Source organism: Diabrotica virgifera, chromosome 1 (genome assembly GCF_917563875.1).
Source record: "Diabrotica virgifera virgifera chromosome 1, PGI_DIABVI_V3a".
Lineage (NCBI taxonomy): Eukaryota > Metazoa > Arthropoda > Insecta > Coleoptera > Chrysomelidae > Diabrotica > Diabrotica virgifera.
Window position 1 is genome coordinate 165,770,717 of NC_065443.1, and position 8,495 is coordinate 165,779,211.

At 32.2% G+C, this 8,495-nt stretch overlaps 1 long non-coding RNA gene across 1 annotated transcript; it reads right to left on the minus strand.

The window, feature by feature from the left end:
• Positions 1-4,464: 4,464 nt before the first annotated feature.
• LOC126881533 (uncharacterized) lies at positions 4,465-8,261 on the minus strand. Its single transcript, XR_007696896.1, has 2 exons — positions 7,980-8,261; positions 4,465-4,746 (listed from the first exon to the last, which is right to left on the minus strand). It is a non-coding gene; the product is annotated as an uncharacterized LOC126881533 (long non-coding RNA).
• Positions 8,262-8,495: the final 234 nt, after the last annotated feature.

Here is an 8,495-nt window from a genome sequence, read left to right on the forward strand (position 1 = left end):
CCACAAGCCACGTGCTGTGTTTAAAAAGTTGAGAATCCAATACTCACAAAAACTTCCATAAAGTACTTTTATCAGCAAACCTAAATTAAATTTAATAAACTATGTTTCATTAAATTGTTTCTGTAGTTTGTATAAAACAATAACTTAGGTCAAATATATAAAACAATTTATACTGACTACTTGAAATTCAGGATTTTCAGGAGTAACATTATATAATTTAGCTAATTCAAAAAGTTTGATCCAATATTGGATATATTCAAGTGATATATATCACTTGAAATTGTTTCAACATTCAAGTTAATGCTTGATAATTGACAATACACTCTTCATAATAGGTTTACATTCTCTTGATTATACTTGCGTTCCAACAAAAAAAGCTAAAGGCTGCTTTCATATAGAATATAAGCTTCTGACCATAATGATCAAAACGTTTCCATATATATTAATTAATATATTAATTAAAAAAATCACCTTTTCTCTTTTCTCGATTGCTTATTAGTTTTTATTGTATACTATATATATTTTTTCAGTTATTACATCTTTATATTTATAGAAATAAAATAGTACAATACTTATTGGTTTTTTATTTATTTACCCCGATATTCGACTTTAAAGAATGTACTGGCTGGTTTTGGCTGGAATGTACGGAATGTTTTGGCTGGTTTCCAAGACAATAAAAATTGAAAATATTGACATTCGATTTTAACATACAGTTTCTTGTTGTTGATCACGAACATTTGTCATCCAAAAAGAATTGGATTCCGTGACGGTTACAACGGCTGTTATTTTTCGATTATTTTACGAAATAACGAATATAATGAATTAGGAAATATCTCGACAAACAAGTAATTGGTCCTAGGTTTTCACCCAAAGTAATCGAAAGTAGAACTGGAAGTCGATATTGGAACTCTTCGTGTAACTTTGCGTCGATTGATCTACGATTTTACTAATTTTGTCATCTTGTTTTACATTCATATCATATTTTGAGTGACTTTAAAGCAGTGCCTACGGTTGTAACTCTAAAACCGAAGTCCGATGTCAAATTTTTCATCTTTAATACCATCCATGGGTTATAAGCTTTCATTCGACACCTCATTTGTCATTCTATCTGTATTAGTAACTGAGGAGTTGTATTCGCGGTCGGACGGACAGACAGTCATGAAACCAGAAGTATATATTTGTTCTCGTCTTGCGAATGCGCGTCGAATAATATATCACTTGTGCTATTGCGGTGACTTTAAAAGAGTACTTCCGGTCGCATTTCTAAAACCGGAAGTCCTAGGTCAAATTTCCCACCTTTAGTACCATCCATGTATTATGAGCTTTCATTCGACACCTCATTTGTGATTCTACCTGGTATAGTGACGGAAGAGTTACATTTCCGGTCGGACGGACAGACAGTCTAGGTCAAATGTCTCACCTTGAGTACCATCCATGGATTATAAGCTTTCATTTGACACCTCATTTGTCATTCTACCTGGTATAGTGACTGAAGGAGTTATATTCGCGGTCGGACGGACAGACAGCCTATTAGGTCACACCAAGTCGTTCAAATTCTCACCAACTTGTTCACACTTTTTCAAAATTGGTGAAAACAACAAATTGTATTTTGTATCGTTGTATCAATATAAGCCAAAAAGAATAATTAGTGAATGTCACGTTACTATAATATATTTTATTATTGGTCTTTCAATGCTAAAATCAGGATAAAAAAGGTATTTTATCCATGGTTTTAATCAATATAATTCTCACCATTACTTTGTCTTGTATTTGCAACCTTTTGTAAATCAAAAATAATTCCACCATATTAAGAATGTCAACAAAAGCCGGCCCTGCATGCAACCTTTCTCTCAGTGCAACTAAAATTTTATTGATACACGCCAGAAATGTGCGAGACTTTTCTCAGTGTACTCGCGTGTACACTTGCCAACTCGATACTAAAATTAAGTACATGCTAACAACAAAAGAATCGCCGTCCGTGTCGGTTCTTGTGAGAGATATGTATTCTTTGGTATAGGTAATAGGTATGGTATTTAGTCCCTTCCGAAGTTGTAGCTTTGTTTTGACATTTCCCTTCTGACATAACCTATATGTGTATCATAAAATAATATAATATATTATATCAGGGTTGTTAACTCTACGGATTTTTCCGTAGATCTACGGATTTTCGAAATTATTTCGGATTTTCAGATATCGACCACATTTCTACGGATTTTTCAGCTGCAGCCATCAAAAAGCTAAAATGAGGATTTTTTTACTCTTAAGGTGTCATTCTTCTTCTTTTTTGGTCTATCAAGTACCATTCTTCTTCTTTTTTGGTCTTTCAAGTGCCATTCTTCTTCTTTTTTGGCCTATCAAGTGTCATTCTTCTTCTTTTTGGTCTGTCAAGTGTCATTCTTCTTCTTTTTTTGGTCTGTCAAGTGCCATTCTTCTTCTTTTTTTGCCTATCAAGTGTCATTCTTCTTCTTTTTGGTCTGTCAAGTGTCATTCTTCTTCTTTTTTTGGTATGTCAAGTGTCATTGTTCTTCTTTTTTGTCTGTCAAGTGTCATTCTTCTTCTTTTTTTGGTCTGCTAAGTGTCATTTTCTGTCAGATTTCTGCACTACGGATTTCTACGGATTTTTGAAGAGCTCTCTACGGAAATATTCAGTTGCGTTGTTAACAACCCTGTATTATATACAGGCATATTATGCCTTTTTTGCCTTTACACTTACTTGTGAATTGATTTTTTGTTTTATTTATTTACTGAATATAGAGAGACTTTTAAACTGTCCAAGGTTGTTCTAGCTTTGTTGTTTTAAAATTTGTGATGTTTGTTATAATGATAATAGGAGTCTTATTTAAATTGGTGCATTAAAAGGGATTTATTATATTATTAGCAGTAATTCCAAATGCGAATATTAGAGCAGGGCATTTAGCACAAAATAAATCGATTTTTAAATACAGCACCTAGAGATTTGCAACTTTTTGTATTGTGTTTAGGATGGTGTCAGAAAAAAGGTATACTATAGAAAAATGGGTGGAAATGACCCCCGGTGCTCAAAAATCCTCCACACTCCAGAAGACAACATGTCTTAGCAGTGATCTTGGGCACCAGGTAGTGCATCCAGAAGGTGACGTGACCATAGACATGTTTAAGTCTCTAGACACGAAAAGTTTAAAGTCTCTAGGTGCTGTATTTAAAAGTCGATTTATTCCTATGTTTTTAGTGCTAATGGTCTATATGTTTCAACACTATATCATGCCCAAAACACGCCATAATAATGTGTTTTGAAATGTCATAGAAACCTCATTTGTGACATTATTTACTTTTAATATTATATGACTACTGCATATGCATCCAATTTTCTGTAATTCTTGACGTTTTCGTAATCGAATTTTATCTGCACATTCTTTTGGCACCATCCCTAATTCCTCTAATTTAATCTAATAGCCTTTTAATAGTCTAATGAGATATGATGTAAGGTCCATCTGCACCGATCTGTTTAATGGATTAAAATTATTTGATGTAATTTAGTATGTTTACAAATTATAAAAAAAAGGGTGCCCGATATAATTTTGTTTTGACTATAATTAATGAATAATTAAAAAATTACTTTTTTTATATATTAAACAGTTATTTATGTATCAAGGGCATTAAATAGATGTTTATACCCTAAGGGCGACAAGCTTATAAATTACATAATTATGCATGTGGTGAATATAAAATTTTATGTCATAGCGGTTCATTGCGTCAGTTAAAGTTTTAATTTTATAATATAATAAATTAGAAGAAATACTGTATTGCAGCAGGTATTTAGTACTGTTGGTAGAAAAGTGATGTTGGTTAGCAATTTGGTATTAACATAAACAAAGTTTTTCTATGTGAAATTGTCAAAAAAGTCAGAATGCAAGAGAAATTCGATATTTCTGAAAAAAAGCCAATAAAGCGACTGAGAATCTATTACCAAATAAACGTATCTATGACAAGGAATACGCTAAATTTAAACCATGGATGACAGAAAATAATACTGAATGCGTAAATGAGACTGTACTACTGGCATACACTGTACAGGACGACCAAGAAAAACATGGAACAATAGGATAAGCAAGATTCTCAAAGAAAGAGGGAAGACATAGAGTGAGCCGAAGGAACTAGCTAGAGACAGAAAAGAGTGGTGTACATTTGTAGAAAAAAATTTAAGAGAGCTTGTACACCTCGACACCTTCGGGTATAAGAGGTTTTCGATTATGTATGCATGTTAATTATAGTCAGAACAAAATTATATCGGGCACCCCTTGTTTTTTATAATTGTTACCATACTAAATTACATATCCAATAATTTTAATCCATTATTAAACAGATCGGTGCAGATCGACATTATATTGGATCCTCTACTATAAATAAAAGATCCAAAGTACCAACAATACTGTCAGTAGTCTTAAAATATATTTATTAAAACATACCAACTGTAGAAAAATAATATAACTTATCAAATCTGTTTATTTAAAAAATACAGCTACTATTTATAATTATTATAAATATGATTTATACGTAATCATTTGATTTTAATTTCACACTATCACTTTGGACGGTTATAGTCTTTCTGGCATTATTCGAATTTCACTTTTATCCAATTGCGGTTGCAACTCCAATAGAGTCATGTAACAGTTTTGTAACTTGATTTGTGGACGTCCGTGAGAGCGGTTGCAACTCCACTGGAGATTCCTGTGGCAGTTCTGTACTGGAAACTGTGTCAGAGAAATCCTAAAAAAATATTTTTGTTAGATTCCAAAGCCACAAGAATAATGGAAACATATAGCAAAGGAATTTGAAGCAAGATTGAACTTTCCCCATTGCTTCGGTGCCGTTGATGGCAAATATGTGCAGAGTATTCTACCAAATGGGCAAGGTTCCTATTTTTATAACTATAAAGGATTTCATAGTATGGTTTTGATGGCAGTTGTAAATGCTAATTATGAGTTCATAATATACGAATTTGGCGTGAATGGGAGAATTTGTGATGGAGGTGTTATAGAGCAAACAATATTTTACAACAAATTAAAAGAAAATACATTACAAATTCCAGTCTTTGATCGCCTCAGTGGTTCAGATAAAATGCTTAGTGACGTGTTTATTGGTGTTGAAGCTTTTGCCTTAGCTCCACATTTCTTAAAACCGTTTAATCAAAGAGAATTAACAAATGAACGCAAAATATTCAATTACCGCCTGTCAAGGACAAGGCGAGTTGTAGAAAATGCCTTTGGTATTTTAGCTAACAGATTTTGAATTTTCCATACCACTATTAATTTAAATCTAAAAACTGTATATATCATTGTCATGACATATTGTGTACTCCATAACTTTTTGAGAATTAAATATGCTTCAACCTATACTCCCATTGGAAGCTTAGACGTTGACAATAGGAATGGTTTAAGAACAGAAGATTCTAATCTCATTGATATGCAGAGATAACATTATATAAGTATTTCCAGAGACGCCAAGCAAACTAAGGATAAACTTTTTTTATGGTATTTCAATAATGAAGGTAGTGTACCATGCCAAAATAGCCATGGTGTAATTCATAATATAGTTTAATTATAGAATTTAATTCAAGTTCTAAATATTGTGAACGTAGATATAGTTTAATAAAGAAATTTTTTTAAATTAATCATGGTTTTTAATTGATAGAAACTTACAAAATACCTTTTCAGGTAGATATGATTATTCCACAAACGCAAATATGCAACAAATATGTGTGTCAAGTGTCAACAATAGAAATAGCAGGAAATTTCTTAGACAGTTAGAAATTCGATTAGCATCTTTTATTTCGACAAAAATTTGGCATCCATGCCCAAAATTCTGCTTAAATTTTTGTAGAGAGTAGAAAGACTTCCGGAGTGGAAATTGAAACACCAATCAGTAGTAAATTAAGAAATGCAATTTTCTTTACACCTACAACAGTGGCTCAATCCCATATGAACATAATACTACATTAAATATGCCACAAGAAAACAGTGTCAGAACTTAGCAGAAATACATAAGTTGATTAATTATTATATTCTATTATTATAAGTATATAAATTTTTTTTGGCAGTAGTACCCCAATATTGGAAAATTAAATACTAAAATGGTAAAAGAAATTTATATGATTTAAAAGAATTCTCTATTTTAGAATGAACTAAAAATATAAAAATAAAATATTGCCTCTTTTAATTTTTCAATCATTAAAGTGTATGCTTCATTCTCTACTTTTCACCTTCCATAATGCATGCCAGCTCAAAAATTTGTACAACTCTTCAATTAAGAATAGGTTTGCAATGCTTCTAATATCACTCATTTCGACTGTCCACCTTGAAAACTTTTGCCGGACTGAACTTCTGACCACACTTCAAGTAAAACTGCACAGGTAAAATCTTCAGCATGTTGACGAGAGTACAGGCGGCGCTTGGAGGCTTACATGTGATACCGTCTTGCTGCTCTTACCTGCGCAAATGAGTCTCTGCAGACATGGTCTCAGGCAAAACGTAGTGTGTAGCCAGTGTATTATACTACAGACCTCAAGGCTCTGAGGATAGTCAGCATAATTTAGATTGCTCAGATTTCTGCATTATCATTATGAATGATATATGTACAACGTTATGCTGTCATGACATTTGCAAAAAAAATTGTTTGTATTGATGGTACCTATGGAACTAATATTGGTGAAGGCGTTGCTGTGACATACATGATTTCAAATAGAATGAATACTACAATTTCTACCTAATAATATCACTACAGATATGTTTATGAGAGATATAATGGAAACTTTTTATAACGGATGGACAGCAGTGATAATGTGACAGCTGTGTCTAATCGATTATTTTGTTCCTGGCACATTGATTGTGCCTGGAAAACTAATCTAACAAAAATTTCTGTAGTTGAAAAAAGAATGGAAGTATGTATACAAGTGCTTGAAATTTATACAAAGTACTTTAGAAGTTAACAACTTTTAAATAGATTTGTTGAATTTTCCAACTGGAGAATGATTCTGGTACTGTTAAATTTTATGAGTACCTGAGTAAAAATTATAGTTTGAATACTAAGTCGGGGTTCTACTGTTATAGAAAGGAATTACTAACAAATACAAATATGTACTTGGAGAGTATGCACAGTATTATAAAAAGGTGAAACAACTAGATAAAAGCATGCATAATTTGACACACTACACTCGAGATAAACAAGTGGAAAGACTAATTCAGATAACAAAAGGTTTGTAAATATGTTTTGATTTAATTTTGTCAACATTTTTGTGGCTTTCAGGAAAAAGGACTGATTGATTGACTGCCATTAATTGTAGCCACAAATTATAAATTTGATATTGAAAGTGTGGAAGGAAATGATGAATTTAAAAAATGGATAATTAAAAATAAAACAAACTCAAAAATATGTACTGTTACAGAGAAACTGTTTAATGTATGTTATCTTGTCAGCTACATACTATGTAAAATATGCTACCATTCCTACTCATGTACTTGCCTTGATTATTTTATTAAATTAAATTCAATCAAATCTTTAATTCAATCAAATATTTGCCAGCACATTCACTACCTTTGTATTACATGAGTCACACTAAATAATTAAGTTCCAAGCAGTGATATTTGGGAAGAACTGGAGTCTTCAGCACCTACGCACACATCAAAAACCGAGGGATAGATAGAAATTACATGAGATACTATCTGCTCAGCACTGTAAGTAATTGCATTAGGTCAAAAATGCAACAGTGAAGATATTTTAATGACAGCCGTTAATCAAATTAAAGCTGTGAAAGCCAACAAATTTCACGTTGATCCAAATATGAGACTTGAGAAAATTCAGAAAGGGTGAAACAGGTGTCATTTTCTACCAAGAAAAAGACAGTGTCTACGTCTGGTAAACTATTAAGGAAGCCCAATATCGCAGAGTCCTCCAATTTGAATGAAGTATCCTCTAAATGGTATGTATTTGCATAATGCCTGTACCTATGTGTTGTGAGTACACAATTAAGTAATCAGCAAACTGCATGTCCATTTCTTGTTTAAGTTCACCATTATCTATAAATAGTTTTTCGCAGATTTTAAAACAACAAAACTAGAACAACTTGCAACAGAACAACTCCTCTATATTCAATGAAACAAGAATCAATTCAATTTCAATATACAACTCCTTGTATACAACACAATAAACAATAAAACACAAAACATAGGTTAGGTTAAATAAAACGGAAATGTCAAAACAAACTACAACTTCGGAATGGACTAAATACCTATTACCTATACTGTGTTTAACCGTGTCTAATAATTTCGACAGTCGCCATATTGAAAGCGACTTGTTTTTGGTCGAAATTTGATTTAGAATCAGGGGCCTGGAGAAACTGAAATCTCGCGCGTGAAACATCTAAAGAGAGTTAAGTGATCTGTGGTCAGTGTTACCAGGTCTACTGATTTTTCAGTAGACCTACTGATTTGAACTTTAATCTACTCACCTACTGAAAACTG